This window comes from Oreochromis niloticus, linkage group LG19 (assembly GCF_001858045.2).
Source record: "Oreochromis niloticus isolate F11D_XX linkage group LG19, O_niloticus_UMD_NMBU, whole genome shotgun sequence".
In the NCBI taxonomy this organism is placed as follows: domain Eukaryota; kingdom Metazoa; phylum Chordata; class Actinopteri; order Cichliformes; family Cichlidae; genus Oreochromis; species Oreochromis niloticus.
Genome location: NC_031983.2, coordinates 1,557,224 through 1,572,674, shown reverse-complemented (window position 1 = coordinate 1,572,674; position 15,451 = coordinate 1,557,224).

The following is a 15,451-nucleotide window of genomic DNA, read 5'->3' as shown; positions in this document are numbered from 1 at the left end:
ACAGTGACACTGTTGACACAGAAGTTAATATATGAGAGCACTGATGTTGTGTGCTCTTCAAGGTCCTGATGTTCGAACACACTCCAGTCCGTGTTTTCAAAACAGTCCTGCAGCTGATGTGACGCGCCTTCTGGGCAGGTTTTCACAGTTTTTGTGACTGGGGGGGATCTTCTCCTAACGGGAGTGTATGCAGGGATCAGCAGCATGGACATGTGGTCTGACAAACCTAGATGTGGTAGAGGGGTTGCTCTGTAGCCTTTTTGGATGTTGCTGTAGGCTTTATCCAGTGTGTTTTTCCCCTCGTTGCACATTTAATATACTGTTCAAATCTGGGGAATACTGACCTTAAATCAGCAGGGTTGAAGTCCCCAGCTATAATGTGCACTGCGTTTGGATGGGAATTCTGCTGATTGCTTATTGTCTTGTGCAGCTCCTCCATGGCCGAGTTAGCATTAGCATCGGGTGGTACGTACACGGCCATTACCATGACAACAGTAAACATGCGAGATATGTAGACGGGTCTGCACTTCACAGTCAAATATTCCAAATCCGGGGAACAATGGCTGTCTACAGTCTTTGTGTTTTTGCACCAGCTGTCATTGGTGTAGATGCATAAACCCCTCCTTTGTTCTTACCGGAGTGGCCGTTCCTGTCGTGACAGTGGACTGTGCAGCCTGCTAGCTCAATAGCCGAGTCCGGAATTGATGGCTGCAGCCAAGTCTCTGTGAGTAATATTATGCTGCTGTCCCGTACACACTTGTTGACTGCAATCTGTAATCTCAGTTCGTCGATTTTGTTGGTTATGGACCTGACGTTGGAGAGGAAAATACTCGGAAGCAGTGGCTTAAATGGCTGTTTCTTTAGCCGTGCTAGTGGGCCCGCCCTGCAGCCACGCTTTTGCCTCCTTTGTTTACGTTTCCTCTTTGTCTTGCCGCTGGGAAGAACCAACCACGGAGACCCTGGAGCTCTTATTATGTCCTCCGGAATGCCGTGAAAGTGGTGGTTGTCCGAGGTAATGCTCCTTGCACAGCGTAATCCCAAACTCAGAAGGTCCTGATGACTGTAGGTGGACTAATAATAAAAAACACACACATCCACACAGATACACGTAGAAAAAGTAAAAAACAAAACACCAAACGTGAGGAGCAGTGAGCCGCTGCGTCTGTGCGCGCCGCCATATTCTTCATCATTATTTGCTCAAATTAGTTCTCCACACTCTGGAATCTCTGCTGAGCTCGGCTACAGTTCAAAGGAAGTGTTCGAATGTCATCATCATTGGCATTGTAGATGACAGACACTGACATCATAGCTTTTACTGGAGCTTTGGCCAACACTCGAGTTTTCTTAATTACATAGAATTACGTAGGATTGTGGTACTGATGCAGTGCTATAGGTGGATTTACTAAAATTAAAATCCTGTGAATGTCATAACTGGCAAAGAAAGTCACCTAGGACGTTCACATTTATACCATACGGGGGTCTAACAGGAGGCTAGGTAAGACATGCTAACCATAGAGACATTTCTCCAGATGTATTTGAATGTTCAGACGCAGAATTTATTTTGTTTTATTGTCGTTTTTCTTGCTTCTTCTTGCTGTTCTGTGTGTATTTTATGATCACAGTCATTCACCGGTGCTGCACACATATAGTATGTGCCGTTAAACGGAGCAACACAACTGACCAGTTCAATAGTGGCTGAGCAAGTGTCTGCATCACGTCAGACCTGACGGGGTAAGAGGGGCCTCCCCTCCTGGCTGCTGCCAGCAGCTCTGGCTCTGTGCATGCCACCATTATTAACATCTAAAAATGCTGCACCTCTCAGCCACAGATTAGTGGCACTCATCCAGGTATCCGTGCTTTTCATCACCATATGGAAACACTTCTCTTCATCCCACGACCTCATTCCTCCAGCAGTCCCCAGTCACACACACACATCCCTACCTTCCTCCTTCTTTCACCCTCTCTGCTACTCTTTATAGATTACTGGCATGAAGAGTTGAAACTGGCTTCAGATCTATGCAGCTAACCCACGGTCGCTCTGTTCTGCCTGTCTCTCCGCCTGCCTGTCTGCCTGTGCTGCTCTCAGCAGGAGTCCCTGCAGTCTTTAATGAAAGTCATGAGAGAAAGGGAAGGAGAGAGGAAGAAACACAGGAGGAGATGGAGGAGGGAGTGGAAATTTGGCAAGGAAGTGCATGCTAAATGTTAGCACTACAAAGGTCTGCATTAGTGAAAAAAGGATAGAAAACTTGTATTGTATCGTCATAGTCAAGTGTACCCCACAAAGGTCTTCATTACCCAGACATGCAGGGAAGTGTTGGCATTATTTGTGTGTGAAGTTTTAGAGCAAGTCTAAACCATTCCAAGGGGAACGTCGTGTAAAACTTCCACTACTGATGACTTCAGCTTTTTCTGTTTGTTCTGTGTTCTGTCACTGCCACAAGATCAATATAAATAAAAGAAAATACGTGTTCATATTTTAGCAGTGGAATTATAGTCTGTCAACAGCTTCCATCACATTCAGCTCCACAAACATGCACCGAGTGGACACTGACATTGATTTTACCTCCGAGACAAAGAGAAAGGTGAACAGAGACGGGGAGGTGTGGCTTATCTGTTTGTGAGGATGAGTACTCGATTACATAGGCTAATATTGTAACTTTAATATTAATATTAATATTTACCTCATCTGTGTGTTTTAGTTTCATTTAGTTTTTTGGCCTTTTTTGATTCTACACACATGAATGGTAAACATTACAGAGACAGGAGGACATGGAGGCATAACACGTGAGAGGTACAACAGTCTGCTGCGATTCCCTCATTCAGCAGCGTTCAGACCTCAGTGCTGAGACTTCTCTCATTTAAACAGATTTATATTTCACAGAGAATAACACAAACAAAGAGTAAATCTCAGGAATAATTAGGATAATTTCAAGATATCTGTGAGCTGATTTATCAACTTAGCAGCTCGTCGTTGGAGCCCTCTCCATATAAGGCAGCTTTTCCCTCTGTCTGAATCAGTACATGATCCGTGTGTGTGTGTGTGTGTGTGTGTGTGTGTGTGTGTGTTGGCACATCAAATTGTTTAACACACTGTAAAAGTCTCCTTGTGCAGCTTTAAAGCCCAGCTCTAATAAAGGTGAAATAAAAACTCTCCCATGCACTCCCCCTTTCTTCATAAAATGTCTTGAGGGCAAAAAGCGATAAAGTGGGGTGGGCTTGTACCTCCGGCCCTATTAATTGGCTGGGTCGCCGGGGCCCTGGGGGCCGAGCCTGTTACCTGTGTGAAGAGAAGCGATTAATGCCTCCCCTTTGACCGAGCAAGACTCTCGGCTCGGCTCTGCAGAGACGCTCTCTAATTAATCCACTCTTACTGTTGTAATAGGCTCCTCCTCGGGGAGCACTCGGCCTCGGCTATAAGCCCCCAAATATGATTTCTCTCTTACATGGTAAACAACAAGCTCTCTCATGGGACAGACAAAGATGAAGGAGGATGGATTCGAATGATGGAAGCAGAAGAGAGCAACAAACAAGGGAACGATAGCCTGATGCAGCTGAAAAAAAACTGCCTGTCTGGCTCTCATTGATGTTAATCGCTGGGACATTTTTACATTCTTGTAAGATGTGGACTGAAGTGACTCTGTGCATGACAGTAATTTGTTTTTTTCAGCTAAAGTGTAGGATGAGGAAAAAGGAAGCCAAGGTGCCATGACTGCTGAATGTACAGGTCATTGTTTTTATTGGAATATACACAACATGTACCCTCCACCCTGTGCATATGATGATTATTTGATTAGTACCATATCTTCCACACTATAAGGCGCACTTAAAATCCTTTAATTTCCTCAAAAATTGACAGTGCGCCTTATAATCCGGTGCGCCTCATGTATGAACTCTGGTTGTGCTTACTGACCTCAAACCGATTTTATGTGGTACACGGCGCTCAAAAACCTGTCAAAAACGTTTGAGTACGACTTTGGTAAGGTACGAAGCCGCACTGCTTGTCGGAGCATTACGGCTACTGTAGTCAGGAGCCTCGTGGAGTAATCTGGGTCCTAAACTCAGTCCCCTTCAGGTTCCTGAAGTTGGGCTAGCTGGTATATAATGATGTGCTACGTGATCGCTAGCAACACAGCTATGTTAGCATAACATAAACACAGTGAAGCTGGAGGATGAAGGCTAACACTTTTCCACTCTATAAAAGTTAACGTGAAGTTTCCCGATGGTTAGGGACAAATGCAATCGCATGGCAGGATGCTGTAAACAGACCAAACTTCAGTTGTTCCATTGTAGTTTCTATTTGGATTGCAGTATCACACACCACTGTCTCGTGCTAAATGTTCTTCTGTCTTGTTACTTCCTGCTTTATTTTGACAGTCATTCGTCTCTGATACCATGTCTTAGATTTATTATCTCCACTTTCCTCCATCAGTCTTCTGTGTATATACAGTTCATGTCTCCTTGTGTCCTCTGTTACATCATCATCATAAATAAAGTTTTACCCTAAAAGTCTGCATTTGGGTCTGCAGAACAACGTGAGCACAGAACAGACCCAGTGGTGCTTCATACCTGCAGTAGGCTTGTTTTTACTGGACTTTGTGGTTTTCTGTTTTGGTTTGTACACCAGTGACACAAACAGGTCTGCACTCCACACTCCGGGTAGTTTAACAGATGGTACACGCACTGATTCATATATGCTCCCTGAGCACTGAAAGCCCTTTATACAACATGCCTTATTCACCCATTCATACAAGCACTTCTTTCTATCCTGAAGTGCTTTTACACACATTCATACGGATGCATCAGAATCTGGGGATATTATCGTGCCTGCCGGGGATCAAACCACCGACCTTCTGATTAGTAGATGAGCTGCTCGACTTCCTGAGCTGCAGCCACCCCAGTAGATGTGCAATGGAAAGAAAGCTTCAAACAGATATGCAGAGTACAGAAGGAGGAGGCTGCAAACAGTCATTCAGTATCAGCTCATTACATTAATGATCCAGATCAAGTGACTCAGTCACCAAAAATCTGAACAACCCTAGCTCTGAAACTATCCTGACAGATGACCCCACTTAGATCAGCACACTGTCCACACACACACACACGCACACACGCACACACACACACACACACACACACACACACAGAGCACACACACACACACACACAGAGCACACCAGAGGTCGACACTCAGGCAGTGACAACAGAAAGGCTGGAGGTGTTAAATCACCTAAAACAGACTCATTTAGCAAATTTTGATGGCAGCACATGTTTCACGCCATAGAAGATATGACAGAGTTAATTATGGACCAAATGGCACAAACCTCATAACCTGATAAGAAAACAAGAATAACTTAGATACTGAATGATGAGCAAACAGGAAAAGCTGAATTAGTTTGTTGTAGCTTTATGCTTGACTATGATATAAAACAAAGGCTGTTTGTACAGTTATGATGAAAACTACTTTGTCACACTTACTAATTTCAGATCAAACAAATATGTTTATCAAATATTCAAATCTGTTTAATCATGTGAAACACTGAAGTGTGACAAATATTATATTAGAGCTGTATATGGACTGGCATTTATCAGTAAGATGAAATTAGTCTTTTCCTGTTGTTTCTGTTTTCTTTGTTTTAAATCAATTTGTTTGCATCTTTTGATTTTTAATGTCGTCACAGTTTGAAACGTGATGGATCCGCACTGTGTGAAGGTCTGTATATAATGTACCAGTACTCACTGTCAAAGACTTTGATCATGAAGGTTAAGGATAAAACTGATCCTCCCCCAAATCCAAAAAAGGTTCAGACGCTGTGATGTAAATAAAAAACCCAGATTTTCTGTTTTTAGTTTTATAGTTTACACAAAGTCAACTTTTGAAAACAGTTATATATATATTAATTATATATATAAAAATGTATAACATGTCTATAAAAAGAAGCATGATGTGTGCTCCCGTTATACTCTGACCCTCAGGCTGAAGTATTTGGTAAAGCCAGTCTACAACAGTCTGCAAAACGCGACTGCCTGTTGAACTCTGGAGCAAATGAGAATATTAAAGCTGGAAATGTGTGATATTCATTTTATGCATATTCAAAACTCACCTGCTAGGTGTCATTGCAGTAATAAGCACTAAGCTGCTTTTCTCTATCGGCCTTGCATACTGATGGTGCGTGCTTTGCACAGAAACAGCTTGAATCCAGAGTCACTTATACAATTCACTAATGAGAAAACAATAGGGGAGCTGCAGCACAGTCTCACGCCTGTTCTTCACACATTTCCATATACTTCATCCACTCCCTTCCCCTTTTCTCCCCGTTTTCTCCTGCAAATATTCATGCTCCTCTCCTCAGGCTCGGTCCTCCTGTACTGCAGGGTATGTGGAAGTGTGACGCGCTAGGTGGGAGGTTTGGTGAGAATTCCCCTGAGCTCCGGTCTGGTGTCAGCGACGCCGACGCTCTCACCTATCAAAGCCTCAGGCGGGGGTTCCACACACCTATGTAACTGATATTATTTCTATTTGATGATTAAGCCACAAAGGCCAACTGTGGCCACAGCACCAGTCTTCTCTGAGGGAGGGACGTGTTCAAAGGAGGTGCTGGAGATAACGAACAGAGTGTGCTGGGCTGATTTAACCCAGCAAAGACCAAGCAGTGGCTGTTTGGAAGTGTCTGCAATGCTTACTGCTGAAGAACATTTGACTGTTGCATGTTAAATCACCAAATGATAATGAACGAGCTGTTTTGGTGCACTTGGTTCCAGCTATTTCACAGATGGCAGGATAGTGAGTGGAATGCTGGTGTGCCTTCAGACCTCGTTGGGCCATCACAGACCTCACACGCATGCATGGAAAACACTGTTTTCTGGACTACATGTCAACTTAAAGTCTACAGCTGCTTGGCTTTAGATTTCTTCATATTATTAGACTTACTAGTTATTTCTTCATTCATTCTGAACACTATCCAGCATCCCAGTAACCAATTGTCTTTTGGCTAAATGGTAGTTTGAAATATAACTTGATTTTAGCCTTGATGGGAAAGTGCAGACGTCTATACATATGTCGGAAAAAGAAAGAAAGAAATAATGAGCGAGCATTCGGCAAGAGTGGGAGGAAAAAACTGTTAAGAGGAAGAAACCTCAGCAGCAGGCTCAGTGAGGGGAAACAGACGAGAGTCAAACTATGATTTGACCACTTCTGGTTTTTGGTGTTCTTGTGCTTCCCTTTGTGCTGGTATGCACTCTGTGTGCTGTCGGCTCAGAGCAGAATGATAATAATAAAAATCCGCTGCTCGTCTCAGCAAACACAGTGTTTCATGTCTTTGCAGTGTTGGTCTTTCTTTTACAGTGGAACCACATGTAACCACAACAGTTTGTGGTAACACTCCAGCATCAGCACAGGTTCAAAACCATAAAAAGCAAAAGTTAAAAATAAAGTAATTTATTTTATAAGCTGTATAATTCCAATCTTAAGAGACAAAGCGATCGTTGCTTAACCGCTATCTCCATGTCCTCTACCAGGAAGTATGAGACGAGTGGTGGTGTTGTGACCTGGGTCTGGAGCACAACATCTGATGATGAACTGCAGGCAGCAAGAGAGACAACGAGAGGAATTATTAAATTAAACAGGAATTTACATGACTTTTCTTTCCCCACCTTAAATAAAGTCAAGGGTTTGCACACTGTCACTCACACTGTTTACTATATGTGTACACATATGTGTCTTTGGACTGTGTGAGGAAACCCACACAGGCACACAGAGAACATGCAAACTGCACACAGACAGATCCCATACTCACACTTACTGGCCACAGGACAACAACCCAGTACATGGAATGTCTAAGTGACTTTGACATAGTTGTTGGTGCCAGAATGTTTAGAATGACAGGGTGAAGGTCCTGTTCAAGTTCACTGCGAGTTAGTCCAGCTAATAATGCCTCAAGTCTGTAACAGTCTGTGTCTACAAAGCGAGAGCAGCTATTCATCTTAGAGTAAAGACTGTCAGCAACCACGTTACATGTCCTGATATCTTCGACTGTTTGGTGCCTAAAACTGTTGCAGCGGCAAAGAAAGTGCAAGAGCATTTCAGAGCGAGCATAATAGGGCTCTGACAGGACGGTCGGCAGGCATTTGGGATATTATTATGTGTCGAAGAAGAGGCCCCCAGCAGTATCAAGCAGGATTTATTAACACAGGTGTCTTTGAACATGACTCCCCCCCCCACAGGCCCCTCCAGATGGAGACTAATCCCTCTGCTGCACAGAGAATACTCAAAGATCAATTCATCTTTTCTTTAGGTCATTCCCATTGTAAACTCTTTTCTAAACTACGATGCCACTGCAGGTCACTTCATGTGCAGAGCAGCTATGGACGTCTGAATGCTACACTGGAATGTACTGAAGTCTAAGCTGTGGAAGGTATTCACTGGTTTAAAAAGGCACTCCAACTGCAGCTCCAATCTGCATACAGCCAAGAACCAGTCTGAGAGGGGCTGTCCTATAGGAGTGAGAGTGTAATTCAAAGCCTACATTTACTCAAATTTACTCATGAATTTGTTTTTACAAATTTTCAGAAAAGGTTGAATAACAGAGTAATCTAAACTGGGGCTTCATTTGTGTCAAACTCTACAGAGTATGCAGACTGTGTGGAGTATAGAGATGAAGACCCACAGTGGGCAGACTGGGGGAAAAGCTAAAAGGAAAAACAATAAAGGCGAAGTGGACACAGCTGAACTAAATCAGAAAATCAGACAAGGACTAAAACCAAGGCACAAAGAGCAAATGACTATCAAAATAAAACAGGAAGTAACATGAACACAAAAAGCTATGATTGTGTTTACATAGAGAAATAATGAACCAGGTAAAAAAATAAAGAATTCTTTAAAAGATTATTAAAGAGAATAAAATCTAGAACAGAGTAAAACACAAACCTGTGACATCACTGTGGGAATAGCTGGGGCTATAGCTAGGGTCTGCTAGTTTTCTGAGTTTAGAGGATCATAAAAGTTTATTTCTAAACTGAAACACTTCCTGATGTTTGTATTGCACCGTTAGCATGGCACGGCCGTGTACATGCAGTATCCTCTGTTCTACCTTTCACAGGGGGACTTATTCACAGAAGTGGGAAGTTATCATTTTCAGGTATCTGTAATTTACTTTAGTACTTTTACTCCCTACGTTTTCAAACAAATATCTGCACTTTCTACAAAAGGACTTGTTACTTTTAGTTTAATGAATTTAATGAGTTATTATTTTGTCACTGCGAGCCTTCATACATCAGACTGACTTGAGCCTAAAGAGTAAGACGTGAGGCAGTCCTGCTTGTGTAATGATGATCAGTAATAAGTGGCAGGTCATGTTTCTAACGAACATCAGCAAACACGGTTTGTGTTGTTAGCTAAAGCTCCAGCTGCCGTGTTTCACAGTGAGAGAAAAGCATGAGAGGTGACTTCACTCAGAGATATATTTAAAGGTAAGGACCGTTCAGTGCTATTTCATAAAACAGAAATGTAGAGCTCAAATAAAAGTCCTCACATTTTTATATCAGATAGTTGGTCTGTGCATGTGACATCATGTTTTTACATTTTGGGAAACCTGCTGCAAGAAAACTGAGGTAGACTAACTTTGTTATTTAAAGACATGAAACTCCTCTGCAGGTCAGTGCAGGATAAACAGGTTAGTTTGTACTGTGATCATTTAAAGTAAAGAACAGTGTGACTGCTGCACAGTGGCTGTGGGTTCATGGTCACAGTTAGGTTACAGTGTAGCACAGATTCACTGACTGAATTCCACCTTCGTACAAACTTTATACCTTCTAGAAAACAGACAGCATCAACAGAGTGTGCTGTCAGTGTGGAGGATCAGCCAGGACAGCTCAGGAAACATCTGCTCACATCTGGTTCAGCTGTGTACATCCACAGAGAGCAGCAGGTCAGCTGATCATAGCCTGCACACTAAGAACATCCAGTTCTCAGTAGAAATTACTGAGCCACTACAGCTGATTTTAGGGTTCCCCCACCTGCTGAACCCCACCCAGTGACTGTGCTCATTTTCCTGTTTAGAGGTAAAGTCACCCTAGGCAGCAGAAAATACAGACACTTTTATTTTACTTCATTTTCTTCTGATTCAAGCAGAGTAAATTACATTTATAATTTACTAAGTATTTATTTATAAAGTATTTATTTATAAATTTACTAAGTAAAATACAATTAGAATAAAAGCTGGACCAAGGTTTGCATTCCCATCTTCTAATGTTATTTTCTTATTACATTAATAAAGCACAGAGTTTAGTGAGTTTTGCACAAAAGTAGCTGCTAGAAACGCCCAAAGAGATTTCACTTTCTTACATTTCAGAGCGTGTACTTTTTTACTTTTACTTGAGTAAGTACTTCGACTTTTACTGGAGTATTTTTTAACTCTAGTATCTGTACTTCTACTTCTTTACTTGTTCTATGCTGGTGACAGCTGTCTCCTGTGTATCAGGTTCCACGTCCCAACACTCTGATTCGTTTTGCCGGTGTCGTTCCCTCGGTGTTTCCACTTCCACTGATTTCTCCCTCTGTATCAAACTTCTTTTGTCCTTGTTGCAACATACTTTATCATTCCTGTGTGCTTGTGTTTGGGATATTGTAGATCTATTTTGCCCTTTTCTCTATGTTATTATTGGGTCTTTACCTTGCAATATAAATCACCTTAAGAAACTATTGTTGTAATTTGTATAAATAAATGTGAACTGAACTTTGTCTTACACTAATTTTGAATTCATTTATCAACCTGTATTAAGTGTTTTAAGCTTTTTAACCTGTATTAAGCGTCATTTTCTCTTCAATCCTATATGTGTGTGAGATCATTGTACACCTAAGTTGCTAAATAGAGAATTTCTGTGACAACACTGAGCTTTTTGCTGTTGCAGAGCTGCAGCTACCCACTGGAGATGAACTAAGAGGTTGATCATTCTGGCATTCTTCCAGTTAGGGCACAAAGCCAAAAGAGCTGGCACGTATGTGCAAACAAAGACGTTAATCAGCGGCTTTTAGCATAATTCATGGGTCACATTTTCTTTTGAAATACCATTCATGTTTTAATGACCACTGACATGTTGCAATGATAGGAGATAGCTGCACTCGCTTTACCATCTGCAGCTTGTCTTAATTAGGAAATCCAGGACAAAGAGAGGTCAGTGTGAGCAAGCGTCCTGACAGATAACCAGGAAGGGGCTCTAATGGCTGCTTATTTCACCTCTGACCTTTCACATCAATGCTTAAGGGTCATGTTGAAATCTTGTGAGGTACGCATTGGTTTTTATGGAGAGGAGTTGCTAACAGGGAAGGCTCTGGGTTACAACACCCTGTCCACTAATGATGACCTCATACGGCTGCAGTATTTATCAACCCGAACAATAGACGTGTCAGCGTGGTTTATATGAATATTTCAGCACTGGCCCTGGGTAGTGAATGACTGATTATCCTGTCTGAGCATTACAATGACTGCATGTGAAGGGATCACTATGAGAAGATACATAAAGTCACAGAATTATTTATTTTCCCAGATTAATGGCATATGTTATTAACTCTGCATCTGAGACTTTTCACTGCTGAAATAATCCACCTGATCTGGAATCTGTTTTATTTATTGTCCTGTCATCATTGCTGCTCATCTAATCAGTACAGTGATCAAGATTCATTGTTAATAAATTATATTTTTGTATTTCCTGTTTGTGATAAAAAATAAATAAATACATAAATATGTTTATTATGTTTATATTTTATATAAATATATTGTAGGGTAGAGACCCTACAATAATACAGAGAAAAACCCAACAATCATATGACCCCATGCGAGCAAGCGCTTCATCATAAGTGGGAAAGAAAAACTCCCTTTTAACAGGAAGAAACCTCCGGCAGAACCAGGCTCAGGGAGGGGCGGCCATCTGCTGCGACCGGTTGGGGTGAGAGAAGGAAAACAGGATAAAGACATGCTGTGGAAGAGAGACAGAGATTAATAACAGATATGATTCGATGCAGAGAGGTCTATTAACACATAGTGAGTGAAGAAGGAACACTCAATGCATTATGTTAAACCTAAGGCAGTGCAGACCTATTGCAATGTAACTAAGGGTCACCTGGTCCGGGCCTAACTATATGCTTTAGCAAAAAGGAAAGTTTTAATCCAAATTTTAAACATAGAGTGGGTGTCTGTCTCCTGATGGTTCCACAGGACAGAGCCTTAAAGCTAAAGGCTGTGCCTTTCATTCTACTAGTAATAATTTAGGAACCACAAGTAAGTCTGCAATTTAGTGCTCTGTCTTGGTCAAAAATGACTCCAAGGTTTCTCACAGTGTTACTGGAGGCCAAGGTAATGCCATCCAGAGTAAGAATCTGCTTAGATACCATATTTCTAAGATTTTCAGGGCCGAGTACAATAACCTCAGTTTGATCTGAATTAAGAAGCAGAAAGTTAGCGGCCATCCAGGTCTTTATGTCTTTAAGACATTCCTGCAGTTTAACTCATTGGTGTGTGTTACTTGGCTTCATGGATAGATAGAGCTGGGTGTCATCAGGCAGCATCATCAGAAGGCATAGTATACATTTTCACTGCTATGCTAAGGGAAGCATGTATAATGTAAACAGAATTGGTCCTAGCACTGAACCCTGTGGAACTTAGTGTGTGAAGAGGACTCTCCATTTATATGAACAAATTGGAGTCTATTAGATAGATATGATACAAACCACTGCAGCACAGTACCTGTAATACCTACAGTGTGCTCTAAGCTTTTAAAAAATGGTTTAATTAGGGCCACCTTTTGGCTTGTGGTAGATAACTCATTAGTAGAGATTTATAAGAGATTGAAACATTAATTAGCAGTAGGGCTTGTTTGAGCAGTCTTGTAGGAATGGGGTCTAAGAGATGCTGATGATGGTTTGAAGGAAGTGATTCCTGAAGGAATCACTCAAAAGAGCTGAAATAGTATCTCCAATAGTATTGAAAGTATCTTTACATAATGGTGCATGTGGTAGATGGAACTATCAATTGTGAATAATTCTGTTTTTTTAACAGCAGTAGAGTGGTATACCCCCCCCCCCCCCCCAAAAAAAAAACCCAACCCATAAAACACACAAACAAAAATCACAAAAAAATGACATAAACTAAAAATCTGTGATTAAAAACTAAATCCAATCTTAATTCAATCATGGATACCAAGTAAAATATATATTTTTAAACTTAAAAAATAAAGCAATTAAAAACAAATATTAAATATCAGATGACATTAAAGTGGCTGAATGTGTATGAGTTTGACAAACTTAATAAATAATAAATAAAATTTTATTTATATAACACAAAGTGCTGCACATAAGATAACAAGTCATAAAAAGATGAAAAAACAACAACATGAGAACAGATGAGTCTCTGCTGGATGGATGTGCTATATTGTTGAATTACTGCAACAACTCGTATGTCCTCGTGGCAACAGAGCTGAATCAATCTATTAGAGAAAGTGCTGTCGATGTCAATGTGGATGTCCAGGTGTTTGCACTCCCCTACATCAACATCCTGTCCCAGGATAGGCATTGACCGTGTAACTGTCCTCTTCCATCTGAAGTTGGCTGCTACCTTTCTGGTCTTCTTCACATTCAGAAATATGTTTCCAAGTCCAGTCTGCAAACTCATTCATTAGTGCTCAGTATTCTTCCTCCTGCCTATCATTTATCCATGGAATCAAAAGTTAGGGGCTGAATTGATTGACAAATGTGCCAACATGGTAAGCTGTCTGGTAAAACTTTAGCCAAATGCTAAAGTCAATGAGTCCCTGCTGGTTGGTGTCATGTTGGCTACCTCCATCTTTTATATTTTTGGCTGCTGTAGAAAAGATGGTGTATTTATTAAGTACTGTCCAATCAACGTGTCAAGGTTTCCATTGGTCTATAAGAGTGGTACTGCATGCATATGTACAAGTATAAATGTAGTCCAAATAAAGTCTGATGGTGGAGTTTTGAGCTTGTGACAAACCTTTAAATCATTAGTATTTGATGAATACTATTAAAATCCAAATTTCATAGACCTTTAAAGTCTTTAAAAAATCAGGGTGTATGCAACTAGTGAAGAGTTTTGCATGAATAAATGCAATACCATCAAGGGACATAGTATGATGTTTTCTTATTACTGAGTTTTTCAAGCTCAAATCGAGCAGCCAAAATAATCAAATATATATTCAAAGCAGCCCGTGTTGGTCTCCAATCACCATGAAGATAGTGATGTTTATTGTCATTATAGAAATCTCCCAGCAAAATGATGCCAACTTGTGTTTTTACGAATATATTTTATGATGCACCTCATCTATTTATCTAATGGAATACACCAGAGGGATGTTCGAAGCACCTTAATGTGACACGCAGCAGGCTGATGTGACCAAGTTACTTGTAATATATGCATGCTTCTTTTAAGTTTCCTCTCAACTTCACATTGAAGAAAAGGAGGATAAGAACTTTTTTCAGAAAATGATGAAAACAGGGATCAGGTATCAACTTGCCTCCTCCGAATTCGGATGGGAATGCAGGGCAGGCCTGTTAATAACTGCAGACCAGCAGAAACGAAGCACAGGAGAGAAGGGGGGAAGAGGAGGAAAGCAGATTGTGAGAAGAATAAAATTTCCATGGCTGATCTGCAGGAGCAGTTGTCGGGAGGTTAAGGTGAAGGCCAATCCAGCTGTAAGAGGGGCCAGGATTAAAGTCTTTGAGATATGGATCCAGGGGCTCTCCAGCTTTCAGTACCAGGGCTTAAGTATCATATCCGTGGACAGACGATCAATACCCCTTGCCTTTCTTTTCCTCCATCTTCAAGGAGATTTTTGGCAGCGCTTTCATGGGGTCCTCTCCATGAAAGCACTGCCCCTAATGACACGGTGGGAGCTATCATTTAGGCTGCGGGGCTTCAATCGCAGTTGCTGTAGTCGGGCTGCCGGAGAGTCAGGAGAGGTTGTAAGTCTTAGGATTTTATAGAGAACATGCTGCCAGGACAAAAGAATCATACTTATTACACATGTCATATAATGTACAGTACATAAGCTCTACACAAATGATTTACAGTAGGCTGTTGAAGGTAGAAAAATCCGATGTGTGTTCTGAGTGGATGATGAAACACAAGGTAAAAGGCATTTCTTTCTTAACACACATTAAGCTGAAGGCTCATGAGCTGAGCTACTCAAAGTCATACTTGGCCTCTAATATTGGTTCAGTGATTAGTGCTTAATACTGAACCTTGAACACTTTCTACTGTGATTCATAATTCTGTCTAATCTCAACAACCAAAACTTTCTATTGAGGACAGGTTTCCACTGATCCATTCAAAAATCAATAACTCAGGTCATTGGTCAACCATTTATGTTTGTTGTTTTTTTTAATGTAATTTTTGCCTGGAAAACTCGACCGGAAAACGTGTGTCTTACAAAAAAACCCAACTAT